Source organism: Scyliorhinus torazame, chromosome 5 (assembly GCF_047496885.1).
Source record: "Scyliorhinus torazame isolate Kashiwa2021f chromosome 5, sScyTor2.1, whole genome shotgun sequence".
NCBI lineage: Eukaryota > Metazoa > Chordata > Chondrichthyes > Carcharhiniformes > Scyliorhinidae > Scyliorhinus > Scyliorhinus torazame.
The window spans coordinates 96,917,918-96,930,182 of NC_092711.1; the positions used below are offsets into that span (position 1 = coordinate 96,917,918).

General features: G+C 46.5%; 2 protein-coding genes and 1 long non-coding RNA gene across 3 annotated transcripts in view; 1 reads left to right on the top strand and 2 right to left on the bottom strand.

Moving 5' to 3' along the window:
• The window catches only part of LOC140419082 (uncharacterized), an 81,677-nt gene that overhangs the window by 55,567 nt on the left and 13,845 nt on the right, over positions 1-12,265 (bottom strand). The gene's annotated exons all lie outside the window — the stretch shown is intronic.
• Positions 1-12,265, bottom strand: part of LOC140417810 (uncharacterized) — a 37,632-nt gene that overhangs the window by 6,047 nt on the left and 19,320 nt on the right. The gene's annotated exons all lie outside the window — the stretch shown is intronic.
• On the top strand, positions 6,235-10,337 carry LOC140419099 (uncharacterized). Its single transcript, XR_011945534.1, has 2 exons — positions 6,235-6,374; positions 6,826-10,337. It is a non-coding gene; the product is annotated as an uncharacterized lncRNA (long non-coding RNA).

Genomic DNA, 12,265 nt, shown 5'->3' on the forward strand with positions numbered 1-12,265 from the left:
CCATTCTTGAGTAAGAGACTTCCACTTCATCAGCATCAAAGTTCAGAAAGCAACCAATCACATCATTCTCCCCAAACTTTTTGCAGCCGGCTTTTAACAATGCCGGCTGCGAACGGCCTTCAAAAAGGCTGCGACTAGACATTAAAAAATGCAGCCGCACTGCGCCTGCGTGCCCCGCTCATCGGTGCGCATGCGCAAAGCTCATGTGCAAGACGCTGAGCATGCGCACCGGTGAGCGAGCACGCATGCGCAGTGCGGCCACATGGTTTTTATATGTTTGTGGCCATTTTGAAGGCCGCTTGCAGCCGGCATTATTAAAAGTCAGCTGCTGCGGCTGTTGCGCACGGATTTGCGCGTTCGGGAGCGCCACGACGGACGGCTCCATGACCCTCCCGATACCTGCCCACAACCCACCCGCGGGTCGTGCCCCCGACTTTGACAATGCCTGTGTTAATGAGATGGGTGGGTGTAGTTGGAAACACTTTGTGGAGCCGTGAACCTTCACGTAAATATTTTTTCTACCAATTCAGGGGCAATTTAGCGTGGTTCCAGTTTGGGTTCAAATCATCAATGAGGACTCTGATCTCTGGGAAGGAAGGAAACCCTGGCAGGTGGGCGGGGAGGATTCACAAACACCCGCTGGAGGCCCCAAACCCCCAATAAGACCCATTGATTTTATTGTCAGTCTGCAGACAGGAGCTGGAGAACTGAACCCAGGCAGAGGAGAGGGAGGGAGAAAACTGGGAGTGGAGGAAAGAAATGGTGCAGATGGGGAGATGGGTTTGGATTTCAGTCCAGGGAGTAGGGAGAGTGTGTGGGACGGGGATTTCCAGCTTTGGGGGAACAAGAGAGGAAACAATGGTACATTGAAACAAGAATTGTCTGTTCAGAATTTCTATCTGGACTGACAGTGATGACTTTTTTTTTTTTTTTTTTATTAATTTGAAAAAAATTACATTTAGAGGACCCAATTATTTTTTTTCCCCAATTAAAGAGTAACTTTAGCGTGGCCAATTCACCTACCCGGCACATATTTTTGGATTGTGGGGGCCAGACCCACGCAGACATGGGGAGAATGTGCAAACTCCATACGGACAGTGACCCAGAACCGGGATCAAACCCGGGTTCTCGGTTAACCACTGAGCCACCGTGCCTGCCCCTAATGATGACTTTTGTAAACTCCTTTTACAGGATATTACAAGGGGAGAATTTACAGATGGAAACTCAAATGAAACTTCACAAAGGGCAGCACGGTAGCATTGTGGATAGCACAATTGCTTCACAGCTCCAGGGTCCCAGGTTCGATTCCGGTTTGGGTCACTGTCTGTGCGGAGTTCGTACATCCTCCCAGTGTGTGCGTGGGTTTCCTCCGGGTGCTCCGGTTTCCTCCCACGGTCCAAAGATGTGCATGTTAGGTAGATTGGCCATGATAAATTGCCCATAGTGTCCAAAATTGCCCTTAGTGTTGGGTTGGGTTACTGGGTTATGGGGATAGGGTGGAGGTGTTGACCTTGGATAGGGTGCTCTTTCCAAGAGCCGGCGCAGACTCGATGGGCCGAATGGCCTCCTTCTGCACTGTAAATTCTATGATAATCTATGATAATCAAGATTTAACAGTCACTCCATTCATCAGGACCTGAATATCATTGGCCCGTGAATGTGGAAGAAGAAATGTTTGTCTGTTCTGTCTGTAGGAAAAGGTACCAAGAACAGTGTGACTGAAAACCCCCCAAAACACACACGACTCGCATGAGAATGTTCCAGTGAACTGACTGTGGAAAGATCTTTAACCAGTTACACAGTCTGAAAAAACATCACTCCATTCACAGCGGGGAGAGACCGCACACATGCTCTCTGTGGGGACAAGACATAAACTGTCCGTCAAACGTGTAGAGGGACAAGGATACCAGCAGCTTGCTGAAACCATGGAAATGTGGGGACTGTGGGAAGGGATTCAGATCCCCATGTGAGCTGGAGATTCATCACCGTAGTCACACCGGCGACCGACCATTTGCCTGTTCTGAGTGTGGAAAGGGAGTCCCTCAGTGAGGAGTTACCAGGATGTGGGAGCAGAGCTGGTGCGGGAGCGAGCGGCCTTTAATAAGGTTCAGGCTGCTCTATGTAAGAAAGGAGTTTGATTCGGGGTAGTATACCTGGCAAAGCTGCGGCTACATAGGAGTCTAAAGACTTCCATTTTGAGACACTGGAGATGAATGCCTTTATTGTAAAGCATGGACTGGGGTCCAGTTATCTGTATTGGACAATATCTACGTTTTCTGTGGGGTGGGATGGGTGTTGTGATCTCCTCTATATAGTTTTTGGTATTTTCTGGTAAAATCTGTTTCAGGGTGAAGTGAGATTTTCTTTATGAAGCACAATGTAGATATATAGGGGGTGGGAGACGGGTGAGCTGACTGATGACTAAAGAACTGTTTTTGTTTTACTCTGAGTGTATGGGTACGTCTGTGGCGGCCATCTTGGGTGGACTCTAGGCCTGTACATTTTGAAGATTTACTGTATAGTCCCTCATGGCTGATTCCGTGATGGGGGGATGGGGAGAACCCTGATTCAGCTGGTCACCTGGAACGTAAGGGGATTGGGTGGACCTGTGAAGAGGTGGAGGATTTTCACTCACCGAAAGAATGTAAGAATCTAAATGCTGCTGTGGTGTTCTTGCAGGAGACTCACTTGCGGGTTAGAGATCAGACCAGACCGTGGAGGGGTGAGCCAAGTGTTTCACTCGGGCTTTGACAAAGGGTTCAAGGTGCTGCAATTCTTTTGTTTTATAAATTTAGAGTACCCAATTCATGTTTTCAAATTAAGGGGCAATCTAGCGTGGCCAATTCACCTACCCCGCACATCTTTGGGTTGTGAAACCCACACAAACACGGGGAGAATGTGCAAACTCCACAGGCAGTGACCCAGGGCCAGGATCGAACCTGGGACCTCGGCGCTGTGACGCAACAGTGCTAACCACTGCACCACCGTACTGCCCGTGAGGTGCTGCAATTCTAATCGATAAACAGGTCCCGCTTTCGGTCACTAAGATCATTGCGGACAGTAATGGGAGATACGTGGTGGTCAGTGGGTCATTGCCCCTAACTGGGACAATGTGTCATTTGCAAATTAATTGTTGGGACCCATCCCAGACCTGGATACACATCAAATAATTCTTGGAGCAAATCTCAATTGCGTACTGGATCCTAAAATGGATTGGTCCAAGCCCATTCAACTGCTACAAAAACAGGAAAAGGGAATGAAACCGGACGGACCACCCGGCAGTGACCCGGGCACCGGAAACGACAACAGCGAACCCAGCAAAAGATAAAGAAAAGCTGTTCATTAGCAGATTGTAAAAGGATTCTGGGACACAGATTTATGATTGTGAGCAAGATCTAAAGGGAAGATTTTACGCAGTGAGGGGTAATGACCTGAACTCAATGCTTACACACAAAAGGTTGATAATCTCCAGGTCCTGATAACCCGAATGGTGCTGTCAGAATTTGATGTGAGGATTGATTGTGAGTTTCCTGTCTGCGAATCCCTTTCTAAGCCCCTGTGAAAGAAGTTTACAAAGGCATTACTGTCAGTCCAGAAATGAAATTCAGGAAAGATAAACATTTCTCCTGGTTTGAGTTTGCTGTGTGTAAATCCTCCCCTACTAATCCCCTGTAAAAGGAGTTTCCATAATTTATCACCATCAGTCCAGGATAGAAATTCACCATATTCTCCCCTCCTGCTCCCTGGTCCAGGATGACCACTCATGCCCCCCGCTGCACACTGTCCCTCTTATCATCAGCAGTCCCTCGATTTGAGGGTGTTGTCTACTCAGGGTTGGGAGTTTCTGCCCTGGGTCTTCATGTGACTGAACAGAGCCACAGAACTTTGGACACATGGGACAGGATGTCCAATGAATCATAGAATCTACAGTGCAGAAGGAAACCATTTGGCCCATCGAGTCTGCACCGGCATTACCTGATCTGGCCAACTCACTGAAATGTGGTTTATTCTGAATTGCCCAGCAAGCCACTCAGTTTAAGGGCAATTAGGAATGGGCAACCAAACTGGTTTGCCCGTGACACTCACACCCCATAAAGAATAGAGAAAATCAAAGGACTGTTTCCAGTGCTGGTTTCCAAGGAATCTGTACTGGGCCCTTCACTCCTGGTGACATCATTGATTTGAAAGTAAATGTAGGAACATGAATAAGAAGTTTACCTGTGACACAAAAATGATTTAACACTTGATAGTGAGGAAGAAAGCTGGAGGGAAGACAAGGCAAAGGATTTCATGATAAATGACAGGAGAGGGCTAGTATGGCCAGAGCTAGATTCCTGTGTACAGGGAGATTGCACCAGAGAGAGTACAGAGGGGATTTAACAACATCAGCCAGAAATTGACAATGTTTGCTCTGAGGAAAGTTTGGACAAACTGGGGCTGTTTTCTTTGGAACAGAAACCAAAATGAAATTTTGAAAAGCAGCCTGGCTAGCTCAGTCGGTAGAGCAAGGGAGTCTTAATCCCAGGGCCGTGGGTTCAAGACGCACGTTGGGCGCTTCAGCTTCTTTAATCTGAGAACATTGAGCTGAACTGTTTTATGGGCGACACGGTAGCACAGTGGTTAGCACTGTTGTTTCACAGCGCCAAGGTACCGGGATTCAATTCCCACTTGGGACACTGTCTGTGCGGAGTCTGCACATTCTCCAGTGTCTGTATGGGTTTCCTCCCACAAGTCCCGAAAGACGTGCTTGTTAGGTGAATTGGACATTCTGAATACTCTCCCTGTGCCCAAATAGGTGCCAGAGTGTTACTACTGGGGGATTTTCACAGTTACTTCATTGCAGTGTTAATGTAAGCCTACTTGTGACAACAATAAAGATTATTCTAAATGTAGAAAATTCTGGGGGATCATGGTGGCACAGTGGTTGTGTGCCTGCGTGCTGGGGACCAGAGTTCGATCCTGGCTCCGGGTCACATTCTGTAAGGAGTTTGCACATTCTCCCATTGTGTGGGTTTCAACCCCACAACCCAAATATGTGCAGGGTAGGTGGCTTGCCCAAATTAAATTGCCCCTTGATTGGAAAAATATATAAATTTACATTTTAAAACAATTCTGAGGGATCTAAATAGATTGGATAGGAAGGTCCTATTCCCTTTGGTTGAGGGATACATATAAAAGGAGGCAGAGAGGGAAGGACAAGGAGGTTTAGAGGGTGGTGAGGATCTGTGACATGCTGCCTGAAATGATGGCAGAAACCCTCATAACATTTAAAAAGTATTTAGATAGACATCTGAATTGATGTAACTTAAAAAGCTACAGACCACAATCTGGAAATGGAGTTTAGGCTGAATACCTACTTTGTAGCCACGGTGAGCTGAATGAAATGCAACAGGAACAACAAACATTAATGAAATCCGGGAGAGTAACTCTCACTACTAACAAGGTCAGCAGTTTGCCCAGTTTAGCTGCCAAGTATGCTAATGTGGTAATTTTAAAATTTACCTGCATACATAAGAGTACAACAGCAAATGATTTAACTTCTCCAATGTGATCGTTGTAATTAGTCTCAAATTTAACCCGGAATGGTCATTTAAATTTTCCCAGTCACTCTGATATCTGAAATCTTTATCGACGGACAGAACAGACAAACCATTTTACCTCCCAATGATATTCAGGTCCTGATGATTCGAGTAACTTAGTCAGACGATTATGTGATGTTTGGTTTGAAATTCCCGTTAGTAAATCCTCCTCTTTCTAAAGGAGTTTCCAAAGGAATTTCACTCTCAGTCCAGGAGAGAAATTCACAAGAGTCTCTCTTGGGGCTTCTGGGTCGAGAACGGCCGCGCACGCGCCTTGCTGCACCTGAGAAAGATGGCGGCCGCGCATGCGACCTGAGAAAGATGTCGGCCGCGCATGCGCACTGCTGCACCTGAGAAAGATGGCGGCCGCGCAGGCGCCCTGCAGCATATCAACACCAAAACAGATGACAGCCGTTTACAGGGGCCGATCAGACAGAAAAACACCGATGCGGCCGCCCCATTCGGTACAAACACCGAACTGTATCAAAAGTGCCGGAACCAATTTATCACTCTAAGGAACGTAACGGAACAATGGCGGATAAGTCTACCCGGAATGCCGGGCGCGGATGAATACGCCCTATCTCCATCACAGGAGCCAGAACGAGTAGGCGTCAAAATGTCCCGCCCCCGGAAGTCGCCTCTCTGTGCGGAGCATGCGCGGTGCTGCTCCGGGCTGAGTGCAGCCGCAGTGATAGTGAGTCCAGCTCCCAGACGCTGAATGAGATCCGCCGCCAGCCCAGACAATCGTGACAACCCAAACCCCCAATGATGTGGAGATGCCGGCGTTGGACTGGGGTGAGCACAGTAAGAAGTCTTACAACACCAGGTTAAAGTCCAACAGGTTTGTTTCGATATCACTCCTTGGAAGGAGCAGCGCTCCGAAAGCTAGTGCTATCGAAAAAACCTGTTGGACTTTAACCTGGTGTTGTAAGACTTCTTACCAACCCCCCCCCCCCCCCCCCCCAATAAGACCCACTGGTTTTATTGTCAGTCTGCAGACAGGAGCTGGAGAACTGAGTCCAGGCAGAGGAAAGGGAGGGAGAAAACTGGGAGTGGAGGAAAGAAATGATGCAGATGGTGAGATGGGTTTGGATTGCAGCCCAGGGAGGAAGGAGAGTGTGTGGAACGGGGATTTACAGCTTTGGGGGAACAAGAGAGAGAAAAATGTTCCAGCGAAACTAGAATTGTCTGTTCAGAATTTCTACCCTGGATTGACAGTGATGACTTTTGTAAACTCCTTTTACAGGATATTGGAAGTGGAGGATTGGATGACAGAAAACTCAAACCAAACATCACATCAAAATTTGACAGTCACTCAATTCATTAAGAGCTCAATATCTTCATTCTTTGAATTTGGAAGGAGAAGTGTTTGTTCTGTTTCAGCAAGGTGACTGCAAAAGCACCGAGACTCACCCCAATGAGAGTTTTCCAATCCATTGACTGTGGGGAGAGTTTTAACCAGTTACACAGCCTCAAAAAAATGTATCACATCATTCACTGCAGGGAGAAATTAAATGCTTGTTTGTGAAAAAATGAAATGAAAGTCGCTTATTGTCCCAAGTAGGCTTCAAATGAAGTTACTGTGAAACGCCCCTAGTCGCCACATTCCGGCGCCTGTTCGGGGAGGCTGGTACGGGAATTAAACTGTGCTGCTCGCCTGCCTTGGTCTGCTTTAAAAGCCAGCGATTTAGCCCAGTGTCCTAAACCAGCCCCAGGCTAAACCAGTGTGGACAAAGCTTCATCCGGGAGAGACATAAAGACCCCTCACCATGGAGAAACTGTGGAAATGTGTGCACTGTGGGAAGGGATTCAGTTACCCATCACAACTGGAAGTTCATCGTCGCAGTCACACTGGGGCGAGACCATTCACCTGCTCTGTGTGGGAAAGGATTCAGCTGTCCATCTGCCCTACTGAACCACCAGAGAATTCACACTGGGGAGAGGCCATTCACCTGCTCTGACTGTGGGAAAGGATTCATTAATTCATCCAACATTCTGATACACCAGCAACTTCATACAGGGGATAGACCGTTCACCTGCTCTGAATGTGGGAAGGGATTCACACGTTCATACAACCTTCTGACACATCAGCAGGTTCACAGTGAGGAGAAGCCGTTCACTTGCTCAGTATGTGGGAAGGGATTCACTCGTTCATCCAACCTATTGAATCACCAGCGAGTTCACACTGGGGAAAGGCCATTCAGCTGCTCTGTGTGTGGGAAGAGATTCAGTCAGTCATCCAACCTGCTCACACACCAGAGAGTTCACAGTGGGGAGAGGCCATTCACTTGCTCCATATGTGGGAAGGAATTTTCTCATTTATCTTATCTTCTGGAACATCATTGAGTTCACACTGGGAGCGGCCATTCAACTGCAATGTCTGAGGAAAGGGGTTTACTCACTCATCCCACCTGTTAACACACCAGCGAGTTCACAAGCGACTACAAGGTTTAGATTATACCCTCATTGATGTTGTTAATCATGTCCAGGACTGAATAATGTTCACTCTGACTGCCTTAATCTACTGATGAGGTTTATTGTTCTGAATAAATGTGAAATAATTCAGCTTTGTTTGAAACGTTGTTGCAGATTTTTGTCTTTCCCACCTGAGTGTTGAACATCACCTGTCTGGAGCTGAGAAATGACAATCTGGGGGAGGATCATATGGCAGGAACAGAACTTCAGCCTGGACACAGTCCTTCAGGGTCACACTGAGAGAGACAAATGACACTTTGGTCTTTCTCATTACTCTTCACTGTCAGCAAAGTCCCCGTGTGGGTTAATCCTGAGATGTGTAAGAAATATGTTCCATCCGCTCTCCGCCAAATCTCAGAACCCCTAGACATGGAACAGAAGTCTTCTTTACAACTGTGTTCAGAGTCGGGAAGAACAATGGTGAATGCTGGAAATGTAATAATAATAATTGCTTATACATATAGGCTTCAATGAAGTTCCTGTGAAAAGCCCCTAGTCGCCACATTCCAGCACCTATTCGGGGAGGCCGGTACGGGAATTACACCCGCGCTGCTAGCCTTGATCTGCATTACACGCTTGCTGTTTAGCCCACTGTGCTGTCAAATCAGCAATTGGTGTAAAACTGTGATGTTCCTGATTGAATGTAAAGCAGCTGGTTTGTTTCCAGGCTGAAAATGCATCGGAATCCGTCTAAAACATTTTAATGTGTTTGTGTGACAGTCACAATGAATTCATTGAATTGAAACCTACTTAAAATAGATTGCTGGAAGTTTGCATTAAAAACCAGCAGGAGGTCATCACAGGAACCTGGTAACAGCAGGGAGAATTAGACAATAGTTTCATTCCCAGATAAAGAAGGAGCTGCAGCTTGTGTCCAAGAATTTCCAGTTTTATTGATGTGTGCTTCCCACATTCCGTCCTTTTAAATAAACCTCACCCCTACCAGCCTTTAACAATCATAAACATAACAGAGAAAAGGGCGAAGCTGTGCCTGCCCCTTTAACTGGGAGCTGAGCAGTGTCAGAGCCCCGACTGTCCCTTTAAGAATGAGTGATGTGTTCAGCTGAAGATTCCTATTGGCCGTTTTCTGGGTTGTCTCCTTATTCTGATCGTTCTCAGTGATCCTCGGGTGTGTGAACCTGCTCTCCTGTCTCTCATTCTCTTCTCTCTCAGATTATCACAGGCAGGAAGTCTGTTCATGGTGATAACATGAAACTGACGCCTGCAATTTCATTCTCAGGTAACACAACTTCCTGTTTCTGTGCTGCCAGTTCCAAACCACACATCTGACATCTGAGCAGAAAATAAACCCATTGACCACAATCTGGTGATAACATCTGTCAGTGTGGCCTATATCTGTCCACAGAGTCAATGCAGAGTCACACAGATCACATTGTGGTGACATTTACAAATGAGCCGGTTATTTCTGTTCAGAGTCTCCATTCCCAGACAGAACCGTCTGTGTCTGTGGATCAGTCACTGAGTTATTTCTGTTCTCTGTAGCTAGGAACTGATAACCTGCTCCCTTATATTTTATATTATTCTTTCTGTGTTACTTGTTTCCTCTATTTCTCAGCTTTTATCTCTTGCCACCTCACCTTTCTGTTTTTTAAAATCTCTCAGTTCTTCTCTCAGTCTTTCTTTCTCCTTCCATCTATATTTCACTCCTATTCCTATTTAATTGAGGTGTTCAAAATCATGAAGTGTTTGTGATAGATTGAAGAAGGAAAAAGAGGGAGAAAAACAGAAATGTTGGAAAGTCAGCAGTTCTGGCAGCATCGGTACAGAGAGAAACAGAGTTAACGTTTCGAGTCCCTGTGACTCAGAGCAAGAGAAACCGGGATTGTCCCTCTGAGATCAGGGAAAGTGAAGGGGAGATTTAATAGAGGTGTTTAAAATGAGGAAAGATTTGTGATAGTGTCGATGGGGAGAAACTGTTTCCCAAGAGCAGGAGGGTTTATAACCAGAGGACACAGAGGTTTAAGATATTTTACAACAGAACCCAAGGAGGTGATGAGGAGAATTGTTTTTACACAGTGATGTGATGTGATCTAGAATTCACACTGACAGGCTGCAGGAAGCAGATTTAACAGTAAATTTCAAAGGGAATTGGATAAATTCTTGTGGACGGTAAATTGGCAGAGTTATGGTGAATGGGGTTAATTGGACAGTTCACTCATCTTTGTGACATTCTGAATTTTGCTCAAACTGATGTTTTAACATTTGACCTTTTCAATCACAGTGTGTCTCAAAGAGAAGATTAAAACTTTGGTTTTGATGAGCTGTCGGATACATTTCCTGTGTGACTATGTAACTTGGGACCACAAGAAGGATCTGAATATTTTCAGTTCCTCTAACAGATGTACCTCGAATATCAGAAATTTCTGGAGGTCCCCATGTCCTCATTGCTGTCCCCTTGAGTATAACAGCTCTCAGTCAGGTGGAGTCAGTCACACGTGGTTCTGTCATGTTTCCATTCCTATTTTATCACACACCTCCCAGTGACACTCACCACAACACAGACACCTCAAAATATCATTGCTTCCTTACACCTTGTCCTCCTATTACAATTGGATATTTACTGGGCCTTTTGTCTCCATTAATGTCAGCTTACCTGCAGGTCAAATGACCTCAGAGGCACTGGAACCAGACTCTGTTTATTGTACCAGCCTCATTCAGCCCAGGACCTGCAGTGGTAACATACACCAGAATTGGAATAAAAGGCAGGTTATTGTCTGATGAAGGGTAGCCGCCTAGTGCTTAGGGCTTGATCATAAATCATAGAATTTACAGTGCAGAAGGAGGCCATTCGGCCCATCGAGTCTGCACAGGCCCATGGAAAGATCACGCTATCTAAGCCCACACCTCCACTGTAACCCGGTAACCCAGTAACACCATCTAACCTTTTTGGACACTAAGGGCGATTTTGCATGGCCAATCCACCAAACCTGCACATCGTTGAAATGTGGGAGGAAACTGGAGCTCCCGGAGGAAACCCATGTGGACACGGGGAAAACGTGCAGACTCCGCACAGATACTGACCCAACATGGGAATCGAACCTGGAACCCTGGAGATGTGAAGCAACTGTGCTAACCACTGTGCTGTGGTGGCACTGCTGCCTCACAGTGCCATGGTCCCGGGTTCGATCCTGGCCCTGGGTCACTGTCCGTGTGGAGTTTGTAAATTCTCCCTGAGTCTGTGTGTGTCTCACCCCCACAACCTGAAGGTGTGCAGAGTAGGTGGATTGGCCACACTATATTTCCCCTTGGAAAAAAATTAATTGGGTACTCTTAAAAAAATTTTTTTTAAGGTTAATGTCTAATGGGACAGAGTAACACACACCAGAAGCGGATTATATTATGTTGTCAACAAACCATGACTACTTCACTATTATTTGAAAACCAAATTTAGTTTTGGTTCTCTAGATGCTTACTGTATCATCATTACATTTGATCCATACTGCAGCCTGACTTAAGGGACCAGACAGTGTTAGTTGCTCTCAAATTGAGTGAATCCTTTGCTGTTTCTCCTCTGGGCCCCATCTCCACTATTATTGTTACTGAGACTCTCACTGTTATTATTGGAGAATCAAGGAGCACGGCGGCACAGTGGTTAGCACTGCTGCCTCACGGTGCTGAGGTCCCAGGTCCCATCCTGGCTCTGGATCACTGTCCATGCGGAGTTTGCACATTCCCCCGTGTTTGCGTGGGTTTTGCCCCACAACCCAAAGATGTGCAGGGTAGGCGGATTGGCCACGTAGTCTAAAGTTATTTTTAAAAACATTATTGGACAATCAGCGAGTCAGCCTGAGCCTGTGGCGGCTGTCACCATCTAGAACTGTCACAATGCCCGGGTGATTGACAGCGGCTCCGGACCAATAGGAAGAGCGGGACTGGACACCCGACCGAGAGCGGCTGATCCTCCAACCACTCGGAGTGAATGAGGGGTGGGACCAGCTGATATTGAAGCATGCGCAGTGTCAGTAATGGCGATGGAGAGCGGCTACTTCTTCTTTGTATCCATAATTTGTAAGAGGCGGTTAACAATATGTAGGGTGCGTGAGATCGCGGGGAAGGTCGTAAACGCTGCGTAAGCACATTGTGTGAGTCATTAAACTCTGAAAAGAGTTTACCGGACCCAGATTGTACCGAGTGGGGCTGCAGCCCCTCATTTTCGGCCTGGATTAACGGCCGCCATCTTTATTGGAATG